Source organism: Macaca fascicularis, chromosome 10 (genome assembly GCF_037993035.2).
Source record: "Macaca fascicularis isolate 582-1 chromosome 10, T2T-MFA8v1.1".
NCBI lineage: Eukaryota > Metazoa > Chordata > Mammalia > Primates > Cercopithecidae > Macaca > Macaca fascicularis.
The window spans coordinates 27837527-27863718 of NC_088384.1; the positions used below are offsets into that span (position 1 = coordinate 27837527).

Genomic DNA, 26192 nt, shown 5'->3' on the forward strand with positions numbered 1-26192 from the left:
CCATGTTTTTGCAGAGACTTCTTTTTTTTTTTTTTTTTTTTTTTTTTTTTTTTTTTTTTTGAGACAGAGTCTTGCTCTGTCGCCCAGGCTGGAGTGCAGTGGCACAATCTCGGCTCACTGCAAGCTCCGCCTCCCGGGTTCACGCCATTCTCCTGCCTCAGCCTCCCGAGTAGCTGGGACTACAGGCTCCCGCCACCACGCCCGGCTAATTTTTTGTATTTTTAGTAGAGACGGGGTTTCACCATGTTAGTCAAGATGGTTTTGATCTCCTGACCTCGTGATCTGCCCGCCTCGGCCTCCTAAAGTGCTGGGATTACAGGCGTGAGCCATCGCACCCAGCCCAGGGTCTTCTTAAATATTTTCAATGACCACAAAATATTCCATCAATTGGACAAACCATAACTTTCCTAACCTTTCTCCTATTGCAGGCTTTCCCCAATATTTTACTTTCATAAATAATGCTGGTTGGAAAGCATTTTCCGTCTTCAGGGTTATTTTTGTAGGCCACATTCCCAGAACTGGAATTACTGGGTCAAAGACTGTGAATGTTCTTAAGGCTTTGACATCAGTGCCAGGCTGCTTTCCACAAGGGCCTGGCCAATGCCGTCTCCTCCGCGGGATGTGAGCGGGTCTGTGTCCCACACCCTCCTCACCCAAGGACAGAAACGTGCTTTGATGGTCTCAAACACCTGAGCTCCAGTGACGCTCCCACCTCTGCCTCCCGAAGTGCTGGATTCCAGCCGTGAGCCACTGCACCGGGCCCTCCTGAAGTCTTGACCTTAAAGATGCTTTGATTCCCTCTTCCCTCTGCAAGGTGCCCCCTCCAGGACGTCTTTCCAGGTTCTCCCAGAAGGATGAGGTCCCACGGTCTGTCCTGAGGGGAAGGGGACCGTCTTGGGCCCTTGCCCCATAGACTCCTTTTCTGAGCCCCTCCCGCTGTCTGATGCTCACTCATCTACCCGTCACCTGTCACCCCTCTCTCCCCGAAACGAAGCCTGTTCCTCTCTCCTGGGTTTCTGGGTTGCAGATGGTCCATTCCGCACACTCCATGCCTCTCAAGATCCCCTCTTGGACACGTTACCCCGCTTCCACCAGTTCTATCCATTGGGCTGTGCCTTACACCCCTGCAGCCCTGCCTGCCTCCACCATCTCGACGATAACACCCTCACCTCGCTCAGCCTCTCTGTAGCTTCTGACCGCCGACCCTCTGTTGTAACCAAGCGAGTTATAGAGAAACGCCACACTTTGAGACTAATTCAGGAGTCCTTTATTAGCCGGCTAGCACTCAAAATTGTCTCGGCCCTGAAGAAGGAGCTAGATTTTCTTTTATACTTTGGTTTAGAAAGGGGAGGGGGAATTGAGCTGAAGCAATCTTACAGAAGTAAAACAGGCCAAAAAAAGTTAAAAAGACAAATGGTTACAGGAAAACAAACAGTTCCAGGTGCAGGGGCTATTAAATTCATCACAAGGTGACAGGTGCGGGGGCTCTGGGTGCTATCAACCAGATACAAACGCGGGGGCTTTAGGGTACTATCACCGAGGGAATTCCTGGGAACTGCAGACAGAGCTGGCCACAGTACCTTATCAGTTAATTGCACTCTTTGATATGCTGAGAGTCAGCTTGCGCAAGTTAAGTCCTTGAGAAAGGGGGTGAGTAAGGAGCCCTTGATGTCTTGCAAATGAAGGAGGCAAATAGAGTCCGTCTGGCTCTCTCAGCTAAGGGAGAGTCCATTCAGGTTAAAACAAGGTAGGATATCACACCTCCACATTCACCGGCCCTCCCTCTTCATCTTGGTGGCTTTGCATGTATCCTCCCGGTTTTTCCCCTGCCTCCTGCTGCCTCTTCTCAGGGTCTTTGCAGGACCCCCTTTGTGGGTCACTCTGTGAGGCTCTGGCCACACTCACAGTAGCACTCTCACTGGACTTGTCCACCACTCCTGATTTTCTGTATTAGCCGTTCTTGCATTGCTATAGAGACATACCTGAGGCTGGGTAATTTAGCAAAAGAGGTTTCTTTGGCTCACGGCTCTGCAGGCCGTATCAAAAGCGTGGTGCTGGCGTTGGTTTGGCTTCTGGGGAGGCGTTGGAGCTTTGACTCATGATGGAAGCCAAAGCAGGAGCAGGTATAAGACATGGCGAGGGCAGGAGAAAGAGAAAGAGAATGGGGGTGGGGGAGGTGCCACACTCCTTAAACGACCAGATCCCGATCTCAAAGACAGCACCACGCTGTGAGGGATCCGCTCAGTCCCCCAAGCACCTCCCACCAGGTCCACTTGCAACACTGGGGATTACTTTTTTTTTTTTTTTGAGACAGGGTCTCACTCTGTCACCTAGGCAGGAGTGCAGTGGCGCGATCACAGCTCACTGCAGCCTCTGCCTCCTGGGCTCAGATGATCCTCCCATCTCACCCTCCCGAGTCGCTGGGTCTACAGTCACACAACATCACACCCAGCTAATTTTGTGTGTATGTGTTTTTTTTGTTTTGTTTTGTTTTTTGTAGAGATGGGGTTTTCCTATGTTACCCAGGCTGGTCTTGAATTCCTGGGCTCCAGTGATCCTCCCTCCTCAGCCTCCCAAAGTGCTGGGATTATATGCAAGAGCCACTGCACCTGACTTGATTACATTTCAACATGAGATGTGGACAGGGATGAATATCCAAACTGTATCATTCTACCCCTGCCCCCCCCCCCAAATCCCATGTCCTTCTCACATTGCAAAATACAATCACGCCTTCAAAACAGTATCCCAAAGTCTTTTTTTTTTTTTTTTGAGATGGAGTTTCACTCTTGTCATCCAGGCTGGAGGGCAGTGGTGCCATTTCAGTTCACTGTAACCTCCCCCTCCTGGGTTCAAGCGATTCTCCTGCCTCAGCCTCCCCAACAGCTGGGATTGCGGGCGCCCACCACCATGCCCAGACAATTTTTTTTGTATTTTCAGTAGACATGAGGTTTCGCCATTTTGGCCAGGCTGGTCTCAAACTCCTGACCTCAGGTGATCTGCCCACCTCAGCCTTTCAAAGTGCTGGGATGACAGGCATGAGCCGCCGCGCCTGCCCCAGAGTCTTCACTCATTACAGCATTTTGGTCACAATCATCGAACCAGTCGCTACGAAGTTCCAAACTTTCCCTCGTCTTCCTGTCTTCTTCCAAGCCCCCCAAACTCTTCTAAGCTCTGACTGTTGGGGCCCTACATCTCCTCAACCTGCATCTCCAGGCTCAGGTCCACGGGTCCAACCCCCACCACACGCGTGCCCTTAGCTGTTCACAAGCACTTCATGCACACCAGAGCCAAGCCAGGCAGCTACCCACGCCTTCCCCCACAGGTGGCCGGGCCCGGGCCTCCCCACCTGGGTTCTGTACAGCGATGGGGTCCACAGCTCTCTCTCCAGCTCATTCTGTGGCCTCGCCCCAGAGCCCTGTACTCCAGAGGTTGAAGAACTTGCCAAAGGTCATGAAATTCATAAAAGGCAGGGCCAGAATGCAAGCCCGGTTCTGGACTTGACATCAAGTGGCCACCAGAGCTGTGACCCCAACTTCCCCACCTGCGTGTTCCAGCCTCCAGCAGAGGAGGCAGAGCGAGGCAGCTGGTGGGGGCTAGTGGACCCTCCCATGGCAGGTGAACTTCTCTAAGTTCATCTAACTAAGGCCCCTCTCTCGGAAAAGCCCACATAGCCAGTCTCCTGGCTTTCGTGTCCTCCCAACGTGGAGTGACAGTTTCAAAACACAGCTCTGGTTGCTGTTGGGATCCAGCTGGGCTCTGGGACAGTGTCCCCCTCTACCGAGAGCCTTCCCTCCAGTCTCACCGCCTGCCAGCCTCCACTGCCCTGTCTTACCCATCCTGTTCTCTCTGCCTCAAGCAGCCACCCCCATTTCTGCTGCCTGTGCAACCGGCCTGGGCTCCTATCACCCCAAGCCACCTCTTCAGGGAGGGCCTCCCACAGACACTCAGCCCTACACCCCGAGATTCCCTCAGGAGCTAACCCAGTGCCCAGAGTGTCTGCAGCAGAGGTAATGGCCAGGCCTCCAGGCCAGCTTAACACATGAGCCCTTTCCAGGATAGCGGGCCACCAGCTGGGAACTGGGACAGCCTAGGATGGAGGGTTTGCAGCCAGGGTGCTCACACCTGCCAGAATGTCACATATATGCATGGTGGTACAGTGTGCCCACCCCTGCAGCAGGCACAGGAGCAAGTGCACAGGGACTAGGCCTACATACCCCATCATCTCCCTAGTGCCTATGGACAGCACTGGGAGCTGCAAGTCGCTGCCACCCCAGGGACATGACCAAGACCACACTGGGGTGGCCACAGACTGGGGGCAGATAAAACAGGAAGTGCAAGGAATCATCTCAGCAGTTTTCTATCCACCCCTCTTGCCAGGCACACACCTGCAGGGACAAGGGCTCGCTCTGGCCAGGCAAAAGTCACCTCTCCAAAGGTTCCCCATCTCAGCCCTGTCTCTCTGTCCCCCAGGCCCTCATCTTGGCTTTCCTGAGACTTGTTGGGGTTTAGCACCCTCCTTTTATCCCAGGAGTCTGTCCCAGCACAGTTCTTGGATGTGCTCCTGTTTGTGGCCAAACTGAAGCATCCCCTCCCTTAGTCCAGGCCCTTCACTTCCATTAATGTGACCCAAGGCCCCATTAGCTTTCTGGTGGTTTCCTCTCCCTACATCTCACAACTGCTGTCCGCCTCCCCTCCTAAGCGTGCGTGGCTGGCTCTGCCATCCCATCCCACAGGCCAGGGTCCAAGAACTCTGCATCCAGGCCAGGAGGGCATGGCATTTGTCGTCTCTCTGGACCTCTCCCCTTTGGAGTCTGCTTAAAGCCCCTGCAGGTGACACAGGGCCAGCCCCCAACCCTGCCCCAGACAGTTCTCCTTCCAAAGCCGGGTCCTGCCCTCGGATCCTGCCTCATTCCCTCCTCACTTCCACAGACACCACCCTCCTGTCAGATACCCAAGGACTCAGTGAATGTCTGAAGGAAGAAATCCATTCAGGGGCCCAGCGTGGTGGCTCACGCCTGTAATCCCAGCACCTTGGGAGGTCAAGGCGGGCAGATCACTTGAGGTTGAGGGTTCAAGACCAGCCTGGACAACATGGCGAAACCCCACCGCTACTAAAAATACAAAAATTAGCTGGGCCTGGTGGCGGGTACCTGTAATCCCAGCTACTCAGGAGGCCGAAGCAGGAGAATTGCTGAAGCAGGAGCAGGTGTAGAAGCAGGTGAACCTTGGAGGCAGAGGTTGCAGTGAACTGAGATGGAGTCACTACACTCCAGCCTGGGTGACTGAATGAGACTCTGTCTCAAAAAAATAAAATAAGAAATCCATTCGGGGCCTGAGGGAGGCGAGACTCTGGTGTGGGGAAGGGCTTAGACAGAGCTGGGGGTGGACACCTTGGGTTTGGTCCCAGGTTTGGAAGCCTCTGTTCTTCGACTGTAAAATGTGAATCGTCTTTTCTGACTCATCTATAAAGTTTTGGTGTGCAGTGGGAACCCAGGAGCATGTAGGGGTGAGGCTGGGCTGCCCCATCCTGGCCCAGGACGCTGAGCCCAGCGAGGGCAGGTGGGACAGCTGATCAGCGGGCCATGCAGTCAGGGAGGAGTCCACGGAGGAGGCCGCACACACTATTTCCCCGGCACTGCCCACAGCCTGCAGCCTTTGTGCATTTCTGAGGCCACAGTGCCCCCTGGTGGCTGCACAGCCTACCCCGAAGGACAGCGTCCTGGGTCTCAGGCCTCAGTCGCCCTCTCTGCGGCCCCAACAGCTCATCCTAAGCAAGGTTTGTTGTCACTATGTTATATGTCACCATTTGGGACCAGAAAGGGGGATCCAGCAGTCCTGAGTCATACAGTCAACCAGAAACAGGGTGAGACCTCACCCTCGGGGCTGCCTGGCTCCTGGGCCACTGAAGTCCTGCCTGGAGATGCGTGCTCGAGTCTGGGTGCCTCCCATCCTCCTGCAGGGCAGGAAAGTCACGGTTTGGATGCTTTATCGTAAAGACGACCCTGGCACCTGGAGGAGGAAGAGATGGACAGGGCTGTGGGTCGCGGGACTCCTTGGGGACCACACCGCCCCCACCACAGCAGCTGGAGCCTCTGTTGGGGGCGGGACCAGGCACCCCGGCTGTCAGCCCAGAGGTGGGACCCCTAAACACCCTCACTGCACCCCCCACCGCTTTCTCTGCCTCTCCTACCCCCAGGCTTCTCTCTGGACATTATCCCAGAACATCAGCCATGGAAGCAGCTTGAGCCTCCTTGCCCTGCATGACAAGCAAAGTGAGGCCCAGAGAGGGAAAGGGGCTGACCAGGGCCCCCCAGACGGCTGTGGGCAGAGCCACGTTGCACTGGTTTCTCCTAAATCCCTGACCTGAGTTCCTTCTCCTACCCAGGGGATTTCACCAATCCAGAGAGTGCTTGGGGCCAAGAGTGCCTCTGACAGTCAGGGAGGGCTTCCTGGAGGAGGCCCTAGGTCTAATGGGGTCTTCTAGGCAGTGGTGAGTTGGAAGGCGATAGCCAGCACTCTCACGGCATCCAGGTGGCCCTGATTCCAGACCGTGGGTTGGAGAGGCAGAACCATGAGAGGGGACCAAGGGTCCCACCAGGCTCCCTCTGATGGCCATGTCTTCCTTTGGCCACAGGACGCTGTGCGCAGCTGCAGGTCCGTGTCACTGAGGCTGTGGCCACAGCCACTGAGCAGAGAGAGCTGATCGCCCATCTGGAGCAGGACCTAAGCATCATTCAATCCATCCAGCGGCCCAAAGCTGAGGTGAGCCCACCCTCCTGCCCTGTGCCTGCCTCGCCGCCTGCCTAGGGTACTTTTAGCCTCTGCAAACACTGACTTCTCAGATAAGCCTGTGTACCAGGCAGCTGGTGACAACCTAGAGGGGCTGTCATCTAAAACCATTGGGTTCTCCCTGCTTACTCCATGCATACCACCCTGCTCCCGATTTGGGGTGACAGGCCATGGGGCAGAGGCCACAGGGATTCCTAGAGGTAGCACAGAGCCCCCTCTTTCCAGGCATTGCCCTGAGAGCAGAGGTAGAGGCAAGGCCAGGACCACGTACCCATCTCCCAGCTAAAGGACCTGGAGCTCAGAGATCACAGCAGCCTGGGGCGTAAAGAGGCCAGGGAGGGCATCTCCTTGCCCACCTCCCATTCTATAGAGGCAGCAATGGGACTCCAGGAGAGAAGTCTGGGCTGCCCCAGGTCACGTGGCAGGCTGGTTGCAGGGCCAGGTAGGCCCAGGTGTCTGAAGCATGTCAAAACTGAGTGGCCATGAGGAGAGCCCCACTGCTGCTGAACTCTGGGCTCAGGAGTGACTCGGGACCCAGCCGTCTCTTTGGTAGTCCACGCCACGTGTCTAGGTCCGGGCCCTCCTGCAGCCAGCCTGCACCCTGGACGGCCCCACCCACTCCTTGCCACACCCACCCCGACATTTGCCTTGGCCACGCTGAAAGGGTATATTCCGTGCCCACTGTGCGGAGGCACCTCCTCATCTCTTCCTGTCACCTGCAGGGTGCCGCCGAGCACCGCTTGGGGAAGATCCTGGAGCCCATCAAAGAGGCCACTGCCCTATTCTACAGTAAGGAGAGGCCTGACCCATGGGAGGAGGGAGGGTAGGGAGGAGGAGAAGGGAAAAGGAGACGGTGATACCGCCTGAGAACCCAGATCCCCAAAGAGCAATCCCTTCCTCTAAGAAGGTCAGGCCCCAACGCCTGCCATGCAGCAACCTTCGAAGGGTCGGGTAAGGCCAGGTGTGGTGGCCCACACCTGTAAGTAACAGCTACTTGGGAGGCTCAGGTGGGAGAATCGCCTGAGCCCAGGAAATGGAGGCTGCAGTGAGCTGTGATGGTGCTACTGTACTCCAGCCTGGGCAACAGACCGAGACCCTGTCTGTAAAAAACAAAAAGGTAGATGAGGCCCCAACCTGCCTTTCTGGATCTTAGCCTGACACCCCCTACCTTGGGGCCCTGACCCCTCGGCTCTGCCAGTGGCCTGTGAAAGGTTGGTGAGTGGTGGTCAGCTGCTCCTCACTGCCGAAGTGCACTTTGGGAGGCCAAGACAGGCGGATCACTTGAGGTTGGGAGTTCGAGACCAGACTGGCCAACATGGTGAAACCTCATCTCTACTAAATGCAAAAATTAGCCAGGCGTGGTGGCATGTGCCTGTAGTCCCAGCTACTAGGGAGGCTGAGGCAGGAGGATCGCTTGAACCTGGAAGGTAGAGGTTGCAGTGAGCTGACGAGATTGCGTCACTGCACTCCAGCCTGGGTGACAGAGCAAGACTCCATCTCAGAAAAAAAAAAAAAAGAATTTCCTTCCTTTTTAAGGCGGAATACTATTTCATTGTGCATACAGACCACATTTTGTTTATCCATTCACCTATTCATTTACGTTGCTTCCACCTTTTGGCTGTGGCGAATAATGCCGCTGTGAACATGGATGTACAAATATCTCTTCCAGTCCCTGCCTTCAATTCTTTTTTTTTTTTTTTGAGGCGGAGTCTCGCTCTGTTGCCCAGGCTGGAGTGCAGTGGCGCCATCTCGGCTCACTGCAAGCTCCACCTCCCGGGTTCACACCATTCTCCTGCCTCAGCCTCCCGAGTAGCTGGGACTACAGGCGCCTACCACCATGCCTGGCTAATTTTTTTGTATTTTTTTTAGTAGAGACGGGGTTTCACTGTGTTAGCCAGGATGGTCTCGATCTCCTGACCTCATGATCCACCTGCTTCAGCCTCTCAAAGTGCTGGGATTACAGGCAAGAGCCACCGCACCCGGCCCTTGCCTTCAATTCTTTTGAGTATCTACCAAGATGTGGAATTACTGGATCCCATGGGAATTCTATGTTTAGCGATTTTAGGGGAAGCGCCATACTGCCATATACTTTTTTGTACTGCTCACATTTTGGTTGTGTTTATTTTAGTTTCTGTGTTTTGAGACGATGTCTTGCTCTGTTGTCCAGGCTGGAGTGCAGTGGCATGATCCTGGCTCATTGCAACCTCCATCTCCCAGGTTCAAGCAATTCTCCTGCCTCACCTTCTTGGGTGGCTCTGGATTACAGGCGCCCACCATCACACCAGGCTAAGTTTTGTATTCTTAGTAGAGACAGGGTTTCACCATGTTAGCCAGGCTGGTCTCAAACTCCTGATCTCAGGTGATCTGCCCACCTCAGCCTCCTAAAGTGCTGGGATTATAGGTATCATTATTTGAGAACAAAACTCCATCTCAAATAATAATAATAATAAATGCAATAAAATATATACACAGGATCTTGCTCTGTCATATATTACGGTTGATGCAAAAGTAACCAAGGTTTTTGCCATTCCTTTTTTTTTTTTTTTTTTGAGATGAAGTGATCTCGGCTCACTGCAAGCTCTGCCTCCCGGGTTCACGCCATTCTCCTGCCTCAGCCTCCCAAATAGCTGGGACTCCAGGCGCCCACCACCACACCCAGCTAATATTTTGTGTTTTTAATAGAGATGGGGTTTCACCATGTTAGCCAGGATGATCTTAATCTCCTGACCTCATGATCCACCTGCCTCGGCCTCCCAAAGTGCTAGGATTACAGGTGTGAGCCACCGTGCCCAGCCCCCCCAGTTTTGTTTTGTTTTGTTTTGTTTTTTTGAGACAGAGCCTTGCTCTGTCACCCAGGCTGGAGTGCAGTGGCACGATCTCAGCTCACTGCAAGTTCCGCCTCCCGGGTTCACGCTATTCTTCTGCCTCAGCCTCCCGAATAGCTGGGACTACAGGCGCCCGCCACCATGCCCAGTTAATTTTTTGTATTTTTAGTAGAGACAGGGTTTCACTGTGTTAGCCAGGATGGTCTCGATCTCCTGACCTCATGATCCGCCCGCCTCAGCATCCCAAAATGCTGGGATTACAGGCGTGAGCCACCGCGCCCGGCCACCATTACTGTTAATGGCAAAAACCATGATTACATTTGGACCAATGTAATACATATGAAGAAACCTGAACCAAGATCCCTGACTTCTGTCTGGGGTGGGGCCACAGTGGGGCAAGGGGCAGGTTTACAGAGTCGGGCAGGTCAAGGAGAAGGTCGTGGGCACAGAAGGGACTCCAGGTAGATGGAGCAGTACCTATGCCAGCACGGAGGCCTCTCCCCCAACCCTCTCCTTGCCCCTCCCCCGACAGGAGAACTGCCTAGCCCAGCACACCCCCCAGGCCCTGCAGAGCGAGCTGGACAGTCTGCGTGCCGACAACATCAAGCTCTTTGAGAAGATCGAGTTCCTGCAGAGCTACCCTGGCCGAGTGAGGGCCCTCCCCTGGCCTCAGCTCCAGGTGAGCCAGGCAGGGAGAGAGGCGGCTCAGGGCTCTGGAGGTGGGAGGGTCAAGGACCGAGACCTGCTGGGCAGTACTGGGCCCCAGGGGCCCCCTGAGGCCTTCCAACATCTCCCCACACACCAACCTACCTGCCTGGTAGCTGCCCTCCCTAAGCCGGGAGAAGCCCACAGAGTGGAGCCCCAGTCGAGATTCATTCATAAAAACTGACCAGAAGGACAGGGTGTGGTGGCTGATACCTGTCATCCCAGCACTGTGGCAGGCCGAGGCGAGAGGATCACTTGAGCTCAGAAGTCCGAGACTGGCCTGGCCAACATGGTGAAACCCTGTCTCTACTAAAAATACAAAAATTATCCGGGCATGGTGGCACGTGCCTGTAGTCCCAGCTACTCAGGAGACTGAGGCAGGAGGATCGCTTGAACCTGGGAGGCAGAGGTTGCCGTGAGCCACGATCGAGCCACTGCACTCCAGCCCAGGTGACAGAGCAAGACCTTGTCTCCAAAAAATAAAAATAAATAGGCCGGTCGCGGTGGCTCACACCTGTAATCCTAGCAGTTTGGAAGGCTGAGGTGGGCGAATCACTTGAGGTCAGGAGTTCCAGACCAGCCTGGCCAACATAGTGAAACCCTATCTCTACTAAAAATACAAAAATTAGCTGGGTGTGACCGGGCACGGTGGGTCACGCCTGTAATCCCAGCACTTTGGGAAGCCAAGGTGGGTGGATCACGAGTTCAGGAGATCGAGACCATCCTGGCCAACACGGTAAACCCCATCTCTACTAAAAATACAAAAAATTAGCCAGGCATGGTGGCAGGAGCCTGTAGTCCCAGCTACTCAGGAGGCTGAGGCAGGAGAATGGCATGAACCTGGGAGGCAGAGCTTGCAGTGAGCCATGATCAGGCCACTGCACTCCAGCCTGAGTGACAGAGACTCTGTCCAAAAAAAAAAAAAAAAATTAGCCGGGTGTGGTGGCCGGCGCCTATAATCTCAGCTACTCAGTAGGCTGAGGCAGGAGAATCGCTTGAACCTGGGAGGTAGAGGTTGCAGTGAGCCGAGATCACGCTATTGCACTCTAGCCTGGGTGACAGAGTAAAACTCTGTCTCAAATAAATAAATAAGCAATAATAAAAAATGTAAACAGAATTTGGTCCACACTCCAAAAGTTAACCAAGAGAGTGGATCAGAAACTCACCTGCTGAGTTCTTCTGGGCTTGGGAGGCCTGTGCGTGGCTTCTCTCAGCCCCCAGGTCTCCCAAGGACCATGTCGTGCCAGGAAACCCTTTCTATGAGTGAGGGGAGAGCGTGGGCCACAGTGGGGCAGGGATTCACCTCTCCCTCTCCCTTTAGGGGCCCAGCAGCCACCAGCCCCGTCCCCACCCATCAGAGCCACTCCTCGGTCACCAGAGGGCACTCAGACCCTGCAAACCAGCTGGCTCTGGGTGGCCAGCTGGGGGGCATCTCCTTTCCCAGGTGCCTGCCTGCCCCCATGATCACCCCCACACTCCCAACAAAACCACCTTCTTGGCACCTGCGCCTAGCCCTGCCTGGGCCTCGATTCCCCATCTGTGCCCAGAGGCGCTGTGGCCCTGATCCCGTGGGTAACTCCATGCCCCTGTGGCACGAGGCAACAGCCACATTCACGTTGTCACCCAGCACCCTCTCCTCCCACCTTTGGGAACCGGGGCTCCCTCCTCCACTTTCCTTTTTGCAGATGAGGAAACTGAGGCTCCCCTGGGATCCTGCCCTTCCCACTGGGCCCCAGGGCACTGACCGGGTCCCCACACACACATACACACACCCTGTGCAGGGCAGCGGCACTGATGACACAAAGCTGCGGTACTCCTCTCAGTACGAGGAACACCTGGACCCCTTTCTCTTCCTTCAGCAAGCGGGTTTGTGAGCCTGGCCTGGGCAGGGTAGGGGAGAGGCATCAGCCCAGGGAAGCCCAGGGGTCTTCCCATCACCTGGCCCCCATCCCTGATCACCCAGCCTTCCCTGGCTCCCCTCGACCTGCCCTCGTCTGCGTCCTCTCAGCCAGCTTTGCCACACCAGCCCTGAACACCCTGGCCCCCCAGGCCAGGAGCCTCCCCCTAGACAGCCTCCCCACCGCTTTGGTGCAGTGCAGGCCCAGGGCCCTTTCAGGAATGCCTGCCGATGGCTACCTGACGGTGTGTGGCAGTGACCGCGTTAACTTGGAGTGCATTTGCGGGGCAGGCAGACAAGAGCCACTTACAGCTCCCAGAGTCAGGCGATCCATGGTGGGACCCAGCCTCGGCAACTCCCCTCCCGCACCCAGGCTGCAGAAGCTCTGCCCGTGGAGAACTTTCCCACGGGAGAATGGGCACCTGCAGAGGCGGGGAGGGGGCTGTCACAGATGTCAGGGGAGTCCAGAATGTCACACTGAGTAGACTGTGCACCCAGGGAAGCCCCTGGCAGCACCCCGGCAGCCCCCTGGGGGTCTGCAAGAACAGCGAGACAGGGTGGCCTGTGGCTGGCCAGGCCCCGCTCTCTGCCACGATCCAGGGCCCACGAAGTCCTTTGGGTTCCTTTCCTGATTGTCCCTCCCTGTGCAGGAGCAGCAGAGGAAGTACCTGAGCCTGAGTCCCTGGGACAAGGCCACCCTCAGCAAGGTGAGTCCCTGCCCCTACCTGCCCCCTCCCCGGACAGGCCTGAGCCTCTGTCTCCAGGCTTCACCTGCCCTGCAGCCCAGGCTGGGGGAGCCGCCTGCCCTGCCAAGAGTGGCTGTGTGATCTGGGACAGGGTCTCTCCCCTTCCCGGGCAGATCCTCTGAGAGCATGATTCACAGCAGTAGGTTCTGAACCGGGCTGCAGGGGCTCCATTCCTCAGAATTCCTGCAGCCTAGAGTCAGGCAAGGTGGGTCACACCTGCCATCCCAGCACTTTGGGAGGGGGGAAGATTGCTTGAGCTCAGGGGTTCAAGACCAGCCTGAGCAACACAGTAAGGCAATGTCTCCACAAAAAATAGAATTAGCCAGGCACGGTGGTGTGCACCTGCAGTAACATCTACTCAGGAGGCTGAGGCAGGAGGATCACTTGAACCTGGGAAGTCAAGGCTGCAGTGAGTTATGACCACTACATCCAGCCTGGGAAACCTTGTCTCAAAAAAATTTTTTAAAGAATTCCAGGCCAGGCGCAGTGGCTCAAGTCTGTAATCCCAGCACTTTGGGAGGCTGAGACGGGTGGATCACGAGGTCAGGAGATCGAGACCATCCTGGCTAATACGGTGAAACCCCGTCTCTACTAAAAATACAAAAAACTAGCCGGGCGAGGTGGCGGGCGCCTGTAGTCCCAGCTACTCGGGAGGCTGAGGCAGGAGAATGGCGTAAACCCGGGAGGCAGAGCTTGCAGTGAGCTGAGATCCGGCCACTGCACTCCAGCCTGGGCGACAGAGCGAGACTCTGTCTCAAAAAAAAAAAAAAAAAAAAAAAAAGAATTCCAGTGGCCGGGCACGGTGGCTCATGCCTGTAATCTCAGCATTTTGAGAGGCCAAGGCGGGCAGATCACCTGAGGCCTGGAGTTCGAGACCAGCCTGGCCAACATGGTGAAACCCCATCTCTACTAAAACTACAAAAATTAGCTGGGTGTGGTGGCAGGCACCTGTAATCTCAGCTACTTGGGAGGCTAATGCAGGAGAATTGCTTGAACCCAGGAGGTGGAGGTTGCAGTGAGCCAAGATTGCGCCATTGCACTCCAGCCTGGGTGACGAGCGAAACTCCGTCTCTAAAAAAAGAAAGAGAGAAAGGAAAAGAAATGGGCCAGGTGGGCCATGTGCCATGGCTCACACCTGTAATCTCAGCGCCTTGGGAGGCCGAGGTGGGCGGATCACAAAGTCAGGAGTTTGAGACCAGCCTGGCCAACATGGTGAAACTCCATCTCTACTAAAAATAGAAAAATTGGCTGAGCGTGGTGCTGGATGCCTGTAATCCCAGCTACTTGGCAGGCCGAGGCAGAATTGCTAGAACGCGAGAGGCGGAGGTTGCAATGAGCTGAAATTGCGCCACTGCACTTCAGCCTGGGTAACAGAGCGAGACTCTATAAAAAAATAAAAATAAAAATAAAATAAAATATAAGAAGAAGGAGGAGGAAGAGGAGGAAAAATAAGAAGAAATAGCCAGGTGTGGGCTGGGCGCGGTGGCTCACACCTGTAATCCCAGCACTTTGTGAGGCTGAGGCAGGCAGATCACGAGGTCAAGAGATTGAGACTATCCTGGCTAACAAGGTGAAACCCCGTCTCTGCTAAACAAAATACAAAAAATTAGCCAGGTGTGGTGGCAGGTGCCTGTAGTCCCAGCTACTTGGGAGGCTGAGGCAGGAGAATGGCTTGAACCTGGGAGGCAGAGCTTGCAGTGAGCCAAGATTGCACCACTGCACTCCAGCCTGGGCGACAGAGCGAGACTCCGTCTCAAAATAAAAAAAATAGAAACAGCTACGTGTGGTGGCTCATGCCTGTAATCCCAGCAATTTGGAAAGTGGAGGATGAGGAGGAGGAGGACAGGAGGACGAGTAGGGGAGGAGGAGGGGAGGGGAGGAGGAGGGGAGGATGAGGAGGAAAAAGAAACTGAGGACAAGGAGGAGGATGAGAAAGAAACAGCCAGGCCGGGCACAGTGGCTCATGCCTTCGAGGAGGAAGGAAGAGGAAGAGGAAAAATAAAAAGAAAAAGAAATGGAGGAGTTGGAGGAGGAGAAAGAAACAGCCAGGCCGGGTGCAGTTGCTCATGCCTGTGAGGAGGAGGAGGAGGAGGAAGAGGAGGAGAAGAAAGAGAAGGAGGAAAAATAAATGGAGGAGGAGAAGAGAAGGAGGAAAAATAAATGGAGGATGAGGAGAAAGAAATGGCCAGGCCGAGCACTGTGGCTCACACCTGTAGTCCCAGCTACTCAGGAAGCTGAGGCAGAAGAATGCTTCAGCCCAGCAGGCGGAGGTTGCAGTGAGCTGAGATCGCACCACTGCACTCCAGCCTGGGCGACAGAGCCAGATTCTTCTCTCAAAAATAAAAAAAAAGTAAAAAGAAAAAAGAAAGAAAGCTCACCCTTTGCGGATTTGAGGGCAGGAAGCTAAGGCACTAGCTTGGCTGTGCCTGGAGCAGCCAGAGTCACCTGCCACCCTGACTGTGCCCCACGTCTCCCATCCCATGCTCCATATCCCCACCCAGCCCATCTGGCAAAAGGCAGAGCCAAAGGCTGCCTCCTGCTGGCCTCATCCCAGGCTTTCACCTGGTGTCTTTGGGACTGGATTTGTTGCTTGCAGACCTGGAGGAGGAGCTGCTGAGGAGTCTCCATGGGTTGTCAGAGACCCCTTCTCTTCCTCAACTCCTTGTGAGCCCTGTTTCACAGACCTGGGGGAAAACAAGGCTACATGGATTGTCACCCTGGAGGTGGGCAGAGCTGCTAGGAGAAACGGAGTATCTGCTACTGAGTTCATGGTTTCTTTAATTTTTTTTCTTTCTTTCTTTTGAGACAGGGTGTCACTCTATTGTCTAGTCTGGAGTGCAGAGTTTGCTAACTGCAAACTCTGCCTCTGCGGTTCAAGCAATTCTAGTGCCTCAGCCTCCCAAGTAGCTGGGATTACAGGTGTGTGCCACCACGCCCAGCTAATTTTTGTATTTTTGGTAAAGATGGGGTTTCACTATGTTGGCCAGGATGGTCTCGATATCTTGATCTCATAATCCACCTGCCTGACCCTCCCAGAAGTGCTAGGATTACAGGCATGAGCCACCGAGCCAGGCCCACTGTATGTTCTTTCAACCCATTAAATCCTCCCCACCCAGGCCAGGGGCAGTGGCTCATGTCTGTAATCCCAGCACTTTGGGAGGCCAAGGCGCATGGATCATTTGAGGTCAAGAGATCAAGACCAGCCTGGCCAACATAGTGAAACCTCATCTCTATTAAAAATACAAAAATTAACGGGGCGTGGTGACAAGAGCCTGTGGTCCCAGTTACTCAGGAGGCTGAGGCAGGAGAATCATTTGAACCTGGGAGGTAGAGGTTGCAATAAGCCAAGATTGCACCACTGCACTCCAGCCTGGGTGACAGAGGTAGACTCGGTCTTAAAACACAACAAACAAAAAGTCCTCCCCACCCCAAATCATGTACTGTCCTAAAATCATCCACAATTCCCATCTCCTGCCAGCCCGGGGTGATCAAGTGCCTGCTGTGGGCCATCAGGAGACCCCTCCCCTCAGGGTCCAGTGCTGCCGAGGAGGAGGGAGTGGCCAGTGTAGTGCGTTGTAGGAGTGGGAGGTCAGGGGGGCTTCCTGCAGGAGTCTGGCTGCAGCTGAGTATCAAAGGAGAGATTCCCATCTCCCTTTCCCCTAAGAAGCGGGGTATATAAGCATCTTTATCCCATTGAGATATTCGGCAATGACTCTATGATTCTCCCCAATGCATGCTAATAAATTTGTATGGCTTGTTTTCCAATTAATCTGCCTTTTGTGAGCTGATTTTTCCTTGAACCTTCAGAGGGTGAAGGGGAAGTTTTCCTGTGGCCCCTACATCATGGTGTCCAGCACATGGCATTTTATGGCTACTTGACATCGGTTAGTCCAGAACCCACCTAGCAAGTGGCATCAAGGTGGGAGTGAGGCACGACTGCTGTGACACCCCCTCACGTTTCAATGCCTCTCTGGGCCTGTAATTAAAGGGGGCGCTCATTCCTCAGGTAAAAAGTTTATTTTTGGCCGGGTGCAGTGGATCGTGCCTGTAATCCCAGCATTTTGGGAGGCTGAGGCAGGAGGATTGCTTGACCCCAGGAGTTCAAGACCAGCCTGGGCGTGCCTGTGGCCCCAGCTACTTGTGAGGCTGAGGCAGGAGGATCACCTGAGCCTGGGAGGTTGAGGCGGCCATGAGCTATGATTGCACCACTGCACTCCAGCCTGGGTGACAGAGTGAGACCCTGTCTCACCAAAGAGAAGTTTCTTTCCTTTCTCAGGACCAACCGCTTGAACAAATGGTCCATATTAAGGCTTAATTGGACACATTAAGGCTTAATCACAAAAGAAATGTATTTCCTGGTCCTGGAACAGTAGTGGTGGGAGATCAGGTCAGCAGGGACTTGGTTGGCATGGCTTCCAAAGTCAGTCATCCTTACATCCTTGCAACAAAGGGAGCTGGCGAAAGCCTGGAGGGGGCCTGTGGGAAGCTGGACTCCTCCAGGACGCCTCCCTGACTTCCCACTCCTACAATGCGCTGCACCGACCCCTCCCTCCTCCTTGGCAGCACTGGACCCTGAGGACAGGGGGGTCCTGATGGGCCTAGCGGAGGTCTGGCCCACAGCAGGCACTCGGCCACCATGGGGCTTGCAGAAGGAAGCAGCGTGGCAGAGGAGGGGGGTCCCTCGCTCCCCAGCTGTGGCTGTACTGTACTGTACTGAGTCAGATCCTGGCCCCCAGGTCAGCCGCACCCACTGTGCTCAGCCAATAAGAGACCTAGTGGGAGGCTGGAGGGCAGGGGGCACAGAGAAGTGGGGCTTCCCTGCTCTAGCCAACGGGGCACCTGCAGCTGGGCTGTCACCTCTGTGACTCCCCTCGGCCCACAGGCCTGTGTGACGCCCACTTCCACGGGGACCTGGACCTGGCTCCCATAGCACACTCCTTCCTCCCTTTGCCCTTCTGCCCAAGGTGGGTCTTGGGCTCCTGCAGGGACCTCATCAGCTCCTGTTACACCCCCCAGCTCTCTCATCACCTGTGTTTCCAAAGCCCTGGGTTACCATCTGCCCCACTCAGATTGGTACCACCACGACGGTACAGGCCACTGGGTGACTCTGATACTCTGTTATTTCAACCCCACCGTGAACCACCCGCAAGCTCCCATGGCTGCCCGTCCTGCAAGCCCCGGGCTGCTGTTTGGGAGACCATCCCCCTGAGGCGGAGGTCACCGCCTTTGATGTCTCTAGAGAGTCTGCACCGGCTCCAGGCCTTCCGCCTTTGCACAGGCCCTGCCTCTGTCTCTTTCAGGCCCCAGGAAAAGCCCCTGGCAGGTGGTGGGGCTTCCCAGGCTGGCCCGCCCCTGTCACTGGGAACATCTGATGTCTGGGACTAGGGCCACAGACAGGGCACCCTTTCTCCTGCTGGAAAGGGGAGGTGTGGGGTCAGACCATGGGCCCATCCTGGAGGGAGATTGGTGGGGGTGGGGGAGCCCGAGGCAGGCCACACTTTTCTCTTAGGATGAAGTCTAAATGGCCTTGGCCTGGCAGGGGTGGCCTTGGCTGGCCCCCACCCCTGCCATTCCGCAGATACGACTGCACTTCCTCTGAGCCTTTGCATAGACTGTTCCTCTACCCAGAACACCTTGTCCAACCAATCAGAGCTCTGAGAATCCAACCTGTTTCTTGACCTCAGTTCCGGGGTTGTCCTTGTCTGGGACACCCTCTGGTGGACCTGATGAGCTGCCAAGCTGCCCCTGCCCCTCTTGGGCCCCCTGTAAACCTGTGCCCGCTCCCTCATGTCCAGGCCTTGACCAGGAAACTGACCTCTCACCCACTGACACGTGGCTGGCCCAGGCCTGGCGTGGCACGGGGTGCGCTGGGGATTCAGACAGTGGGAGGGGAGCCCTGCCTTACCTCATCTGTAGGGAGGAAAGTGCCTGCCCAGCTGGCCAAGCGGCTGGCCCTCAGCCCCACCGTGCCTGGAGGTGCAAACCCAGGGAATGGGGAAGCAACAGAGTGAGATCTAGAAAGACAGGAAACCAGACCCCATTCCCCTCTGTTAGCCTCCTGCCACCCCGCCCTGAAACCCTCTCAGCTCTGTTCCCGCACACGTGCCCCATCATGCACAGTCCCCTCCTCCAGGAAGGCCTCAGATGAGACCTGCCTCTGCCTCCCCAGCTCTCCCATTCGCCAAGGGCAAGGGTGAGCAGGTCAGAGAAAAAGGATGAGCCAGGATCCACAGCCTGGCCACTGGAGCACAGCACTCTCAGCAGAGAGGCCCTGGTGCAGCTGCGAGGGACACACACAGTGGACACACCAGCGTAGCACGGCTCAGTAAGCTCAGAGGCGCAGGAGAGGCTCCTTTGGCAAGGGGCCAGGAAGATCTCAGCCTGCTGGAGGCTGCCGCAGGCTCCTGCCTCTACTAGCCCTGGAGGCCTGTGGGGAGCAGGAGGAGGCCATTTTCCTGAATCCCAGTTGGGCAGTGGGAAGGCCGGGGTGAGGGGCAGCGGGGTGGTGCTGGATGGCTTCTGCCTCCTCAGCATCCCCTACCAGGCAACCAGCAGCCCAGCCCCACCCCATTCTCTCTGTCCTCCAGCAAACCCAGAAAAGCACGCTCCTCCCCATGGCAGGCAGTGATCCCTAATGAGTGTGCCCTTGCATACATCCAGGGCACCTCTCAGAACATGCATAGAGGCACAAGCACCCACAGAAATGTTCATTCGATCAGGGGAAGATACACAGACACACATGTGTGAAGGGGAATTACATGCATATTCAAAGAAACCACAAAGGTGTGCACAGAGATTGTGCATGGCACTCATGCATGCAAATACACATCAAATGTACAGATGTACATACAGCCATTACAGACGCACCCGTGCAACTCCCGCAGCCACAAAGATGCCCGTTCCGTGTGCTTATAAACATTCACAGAAATGTTCACCCGCTCACAAATGTGCACTGAAAACCAAGTCCAAATGGATAGACAAGGGGAAAAGGAAGATGCTCATACAAACATCCACAAAGATGCACATATAAATGCTCACATGCACGCGAACATATACATGGTTGTGCATGTATGGAGCCATTCGTGTTTCTACATCTGTACACACAGAGTCAGCATTACACAGACACAGCGAAGGAGTGCAGGGAACTTTATCCCCAAATACAGCTCCCTGGTATCATGAGTGCTTCGAATTAAAGGCTCTTAGAGATCAATAGCTGCTAGAAGAGACTTTTCCCCTCTCTGCTTAAAGACCAGACAGATCCACTGAGAACAATTGTCCCCCCGCCCACCCTGCTCCTGTCTCTCAATCTTCCACCTCCCCCAAAGCACAGGCTGAGGTTCCCTTCTCTGCCTAGAGTCCGGACCTACCAAAGAAGAAGACAAAGACCTCTGGGCCCTTCTCTGAGTTTTCGGTAACTAAACCCATATCACAGGAAGGAAGACACAGTCTGTCAATGAACCTGGACAGAGTTTTGTCGCAAACGATTGTCTGCTCTGCAGGCTGAATAGACTTTGTCACAGACCATGGGATGTTCTTTGAGCCCATCAAATTCCCCTAAAAATCCTTTTTTTTTTTTTTTTTTTTTTTTGAGACGGAGTCTCACTCTGTCGCCCAGGCTGGAGTGCAGTGGCTGGATCTCAGCTCACTGCAAGCTCCGCCTCCCGGGTTTACGCCATTCTCCTGCCTCAGCCTCCAGAGTAGCTGGGACCACAGGCACCCGCCACCTCGCCCGGCTAGTTTTTTGTATTTTTTAGTAGAGACAGGGTTTCACCGTGTTAGCCAGGATGGTCTCGATCTCCTGACCTCGTGATCCGCCCGTCTCGGCCTCCCAAAGTGCTGGGATTACAGGCTTGAGCCACTGCGCTCAGCCAAAATCTTTTTATTTATTTATTATTTATTTATTTATTTTATTTTATTTTTTTGAGACAGAGTCTTGCTCTGTCACCCAGGCTGGAGTGCAGTGGTGCAACCTCAACTCACTGCAACCTCTTTCTCCCAGGTTCAAGGATTCTCCTGCCTCAGCCTCCCAAGTAGCTGGGATTACAGGCGCCCACCATGACACCCAGCTAATTTTGTTGTGTTTTTTTTGTTTGTTTGTTTGTTTTGTTTTTTGTTTTTTTTTTTTGAGACGGAGTCTCGCTCTGTCGCCCAGGCTGGAGTGCAGTGACTGGATCTCAGCTCACTGCAAGCTCCGCTTCCCGGGTTTACACCATTCTCCTGCCTCAGCCTCCCGAGTAGCTGGGACTACAGGCGCCCGCCACCTCGCCCGGCTAGTTTTTTGTATTTTTAGTAGAGACGGGGTTTCACCATGTTAGCCAGGATGGTCTCGATCTCCTGACCTTGTGATCCGCCCATCTCGGCCTCCCAAAGTGCTGGGATTACAGGCTTGAGCCACCGCACCCGGCCTGTTGTGTTTTTAGTAGAGACAGGGTTTCACTATGTTGGCCAGGCTGGTCTTGAACTCCTGACCTCAAGTGATCTGCCCCTTCTCAACCCCCCAAAGTGTACAGGCGTGAGCCACGGCACCCGGCTGACCAGAGGGTTTTTATCCTGAGGTGCCATGGTTAATTCTCTCTCAGTGGCCCCTGTCAGCAGGCGCATTCTATAGTCACAGGAATCCCAGAAACCAGCCAGACCTGGGGGAGCTGGAGACAGAATCCTCTCCAGCGGGCACATGTGTGGGCTCCCTCTGGTCCCACTGCAGTCAGATGAGGGCTCACTTCCCCAGGGCCTCACTCTTGTCTTCTGCAAAGTGGGATGTTTACTCCTACCTCACAGTCTGCTGCCTGTGAAGCACGAGCAGGTCAGAGAAGGGAGCCAGTGGCACTTTTTTCTTTCTTTCTTTCTTTCTTTTTTTTTTTTTTGAGATGAAGTCTTGCTCTGTTGCCCAGGCTGGAGCAACAGAGTATTTGTAGTAGGGATGGGGTTTCACCATGTTGGCCAGGCTGGTCTTGAACTCCTGACCTTATGCGATCCGCCTACCTCAGCCTCCCAAAGTGTTGGGATTACAGGCATAAGCCACTCCAGTGGCACTTTTTGTTGAAATGTGACACATACACAGAAATGCATCCCAGGTGTTCAGTTCTGTGAACTTTACAAAGTGAACTCATCTGTAATACCCATCTCCAAATCAAGAATAGAATATAGCGTGCTCCCCAGAAGCCAGGGGAGGATCAGTTTTTACAGGACATAAGGCAGCCAACAGGCCAGCTTGTCCCTCTGCCATTTTCTGTGTCCCCTTGCAGCCAGCAAGGGGAGTCCAGAGGGGAAGAGGTAGAAGCAGTGACCCCCAGCACTGGCCTCCATTTGGGGTGTAAGTGCACGGGCATACAATGGTTTGCTTAATACCCATCTAGCTCCGAGAGAACTGGGACAGGGGCTGTCTTGTCCTCAACTGTATCTGCTGTGCCCAGCACAGTCCTGGCACACAGTAGGTGCTGGATGAAGATGCGCTGAGGGCCGGGCACGGTGGCTCACGCCTGTAATTCTAGCACTTTGGGAGGCTGAGGCGGGAAGGTTGCCTGAGCTCAGGAGTTAGAGACCAGCCTAGGCAACACGGTGAAACCCCATCTCTGCTAAAACACAAAAAACATTAGTCTGGCATGGTGGTGGTGCACACCTGTAATCTCAGCTACTCAGGAGGTTGAGGTGGGAGAATCACTTGAACACAGGAGTTGGAGGTTCCAGTGAGCTGAGATCACACCACTGCACTCCAGTCTGGGTGACAGAGTGGCTCTTTCTCAAAAAAAAAAAAAAAAAAAAAACAATATTCTGAGACTCTGAGATGCATGAGGCTGTGGCAGGCAGAGGGGAGCCCAAAGGAGCCTCGAGGGACATAAGACCCAATACCATCATTATAGGAGGCCCGGGGAGGGGCAGGGCCTCCCTCAAGGTCACACACCACCTAGTGGAGCCTCAGGATTGGAACTCAAATCCCCCACTCTCCAGCCTGGTGCCTCCCTCCCAAATGCAGCCTAGTGCTGGGAAAGGAGAGGGTGGCAGGCTGGCTCTGAGCAAAGACCCTCACCTTCTCCTCTTTGCATCCATCTCTTTCCCCTGCCTCTCCCCACTCTTCCTCTCCAACCAGGAGGCTGCCAAGCCAATGGCTCAGGGAGGGCTGGGGAGCCCAGACCTGACCCCCTCCTCCCTCCACCCAGGCTCTGCGATCTGTCAGCACCACTCTGCTAAGACCTCCCAAACCTCTGCACCCCCAGCAGGCTGACAGGGCTGCAGGTGCCAGCGCTGACCTCCCGCTGCTCCTGTCCCTCCCCTTCCGCAGGCAACCTCCCCCCTCCCCTCCCCCCACTCCACCAAGCCACCTCCAGCGGGGTTCTGGGGTCCTCCTGGGCCACCTGCTTACTGCGTGTCCCTGGACACAGCGTCTCCCCTCGCGGAGTTAGTTTCCTCGTTTATAAAACGGGAATATGACCTGTCTCCTAGAGTGACTGGGAAGATCGGTGGTATCAACGCAAACGACAGCCCAGCAGCTTCCAGGCGAACTCACTTCTCAGGACGCCTCTCCTGCTGTCCTCTCAAAGAGGGGGACGAAGCCACCACCACCCCGTTTACAGATGAGGAAACTGAAACTCAGGGAGATCTGGAGACCATTCCCGGAAGCTGGGCTTCGAACCCAGGCCTGCGAGCACAAGGGTGGCTCCCGCCCCCGGCCCTGGTCTCTCCTCCCCCGGGGCAGGCTCCGGCCGTGGCAGACGCTCGGTGACAGCCCCCGCCGGGGAGGCCGGTCTGGGAGAGGAGAGGGCAGCGGGCGGGGGCGCCTGGCCGCGTGGGGTCTGCCGCGGGTGGATACAGCGGCGAGATGAATGGGAGAGGGCAGCGCGGCCTGAGGGGGAGGGAGGAGGGGAGGAGAAGGAAGAGGACGGAGCAGAGGGAGGGCCCGCCCCCGCCCCCGCCCCCACCCCCACCCCCACCCCCACCCCGGTCCCCGCCCTCGCCCCCACCCCGGTCCCCGCCCCCGGTCCCGCCCCCGCCCCCGGTCCCCGCCCCCGCCCCCGCCCTCGTCCCCGCCCCCGCCCCCGCCCTCCTCCCCGCCCCCGCCCCCACCCTCGTCCCCGCCCCCGCCCCCACCCTCGTCCCCGCCCCCGCCCCGGTCCCCGGCCCCGCCCCCGCCCCCGGTCCCCGCCCGCCCGCCCAGCGGGCCGGGCCGGGTCTGCCCCGGTCAGCGCCAAGCGCGGCCCCGCGGCCCCGCCGAGGTATCGATAACTAATTTCACCGCGGCAGCCGCCCCAGTTTTCCCCCGATAATTGCGCGCCTGCAGCTGCGAGCGAGGCCCCCAGCCCGGCGCGCCTCCCGCACCGATCGATTGACACCATCACCGGGCGGCAGGAAAACTCAATTTTCTTTCTCTCCCCGACTCCTCCGGGTGGGGCGCGGGCTGAGCTCTGCCAAGAGCGGGAAGGGAGGGCAGGGCCCGGGGAGGGGGCGCGGACGCGGGTTTGGGAAGGAGGCTTGCGGGGAATCCGAGGAGGCGGGGTGCCTCAGTTTCTTCACTCTACCACAGGGGCATGACCGAAGGCCTCAGGGACCTGGGGTGCGGGTGAGGCTGTCCCGGCCCCTCTCAGCTGTTGGGGTGGCGGACTGGCTGGTGGGAGGAAGGGCTAAGTCAGGCGCCGCGGCCTGGACGCGTGAGTTCGACTCTAGACTCCCACCACGGACCACTGTGGGAGGTTGCATCCGTTCCTTCCCTTCGTCTCTTCCTCTCTGAGCCTCAGTTTCCCCATCTTCCGAAAGGGGCCTGGCATATCCTAGCCAGGCAGATGGTGGATCCGAGGTAACGAGGTGCCCTCAAGGAAATGCTCCCCACAGGGTGGCTTGGAGGAAATCCTCCTTCCTCAGCACTCATGGAGGCCCCCTGTGGGCCGGGCACCGTTCTAGGCCGTGGGGGTGGGGACCGAACAGTGGCCACAGCTGACAACACCCCTACCCTTGTGGCAGTGACATTCTACTGAGGCCATGGACGTACAGTACCCAAGTAAGCAGTGAGAAGACGGCACATGCCACGGAGAAAAATGAAGCAAGGTTGAAAGGACAGGGCATGCGGTGCAAAGGCAATGCAGCCCCCAGGACCCAGGGTGGGCCTCGCTGCAGGCCCTCCTTGCAAAGCTCTGAGCTGCTCACTTCCAAGCTACTGGTTGTTCAAGGCCATGGGAAACCTGCAGACTTGGCATTCTCCAAGCGGAGTGGGCAGGAGGAGGGAGAGCAAGAGGAAGGAGAAGCCAGGAGGTGGGGTGGGGACTGTGCCTCTGGGACAGTCCATAAGAGGGCCAGAGAGAGAGAGAGGGCTGAGGGCTGGAGGGTGCCAGGGGAGAGGGGGTATGGACGGAGCTCCAGCGTCCACGGTGTCCTGGAGGGTCAGGTCAAGAGAGACTTGTGCTGCTGGCTGGGCTCCAGCTGGGCCAGTGAGGCCCAGAGAAGGGCAAGGACTTGCCCAAGGCCACAGTACGTATGGGGGACAGAGATGGGCTCCTAGATCCTGCCACCAGGCACAGAAAAGGGCAAGAGGGTCCAGAGAGGAAAGGAGGCAAGAGACTCATGGAGCAGGGGTGCCATTCTCTGTTTAGAGGGGCCAGAAGCCCCAGTGTGCTTTCCAGAGGCCAGCCAAAGCTTCCTGGGAGCTCCATGGGTGGTGCTGGGACTTCTACAGGATTCAGCATGACTTAAAGGGCCCTGGGGAATGCATTCTGTTTCCCAGTCCCCCACCCCCACCTGCCAGAATGACAGAGGCTTCCCAACAAAGGTGGGTAAGCCGGGCAGGGGTGGCAACCCAAGGCTGCTGGGGAAGTGGGGTGTTCCAGGGCTGAGCAAAACTCCCGACTCTCCCCCTACCTCGGTTTCTTCATCTTAAAAATGGAGCTGGTGGGGCTGGGCGCGGTGGCTCACGCCTGTAATCCCAGCACTTTGGGAGGCTGAGGCAAGAGGTCAAGATATCGAGACCAGCCCGGCCAACATGTTGAAACCCCGTCTCTACTAAAAAATGCAAAAATTAGCCGGGTGTGGTGGTGCACGCTTGTAATCCCAGCTACTCAGGAGGCTGAGGCAGGAGAATTGCTTGAAGCCAGTAGGTGGAGGTTGCAGTGAGCCGAGATCGTGCCACCGCACTCCAGCCTGGGTGACAGAAAGAGAATCCATCTCAAAAAAAAAAAAAAAAAAAATGGAGCTGGTGGTGAAGTGCTGAGGTTCTGTCAATCTTTCTTCCCTCCAAATTTCTGGCAT

General features: G+C 55.9%; 1 long non-coding RNA gene across 1 annotated transcript; it reads right to left on the reverse strand.

Annotated features, from left to right (window-relative positions):
• Nucleotides 1-1252: 1252 nt before the first annotated feature.
• On the reverse strand, nt 1253-23804 carry LOC135965467 (uncharacterized). The gene is made up of 2 exons (XR_010578420.1): nt 23467-23804; nt 1253-6009 (listed from the first exon to the last, which is right to left on the reverse strand). It is a non-coding gene; the product is annotated as an uncharacterized lncRNA (long non-coding RNA).
• Nucleotides 23805-26192: the final 2388 nt, after the last annotated feature.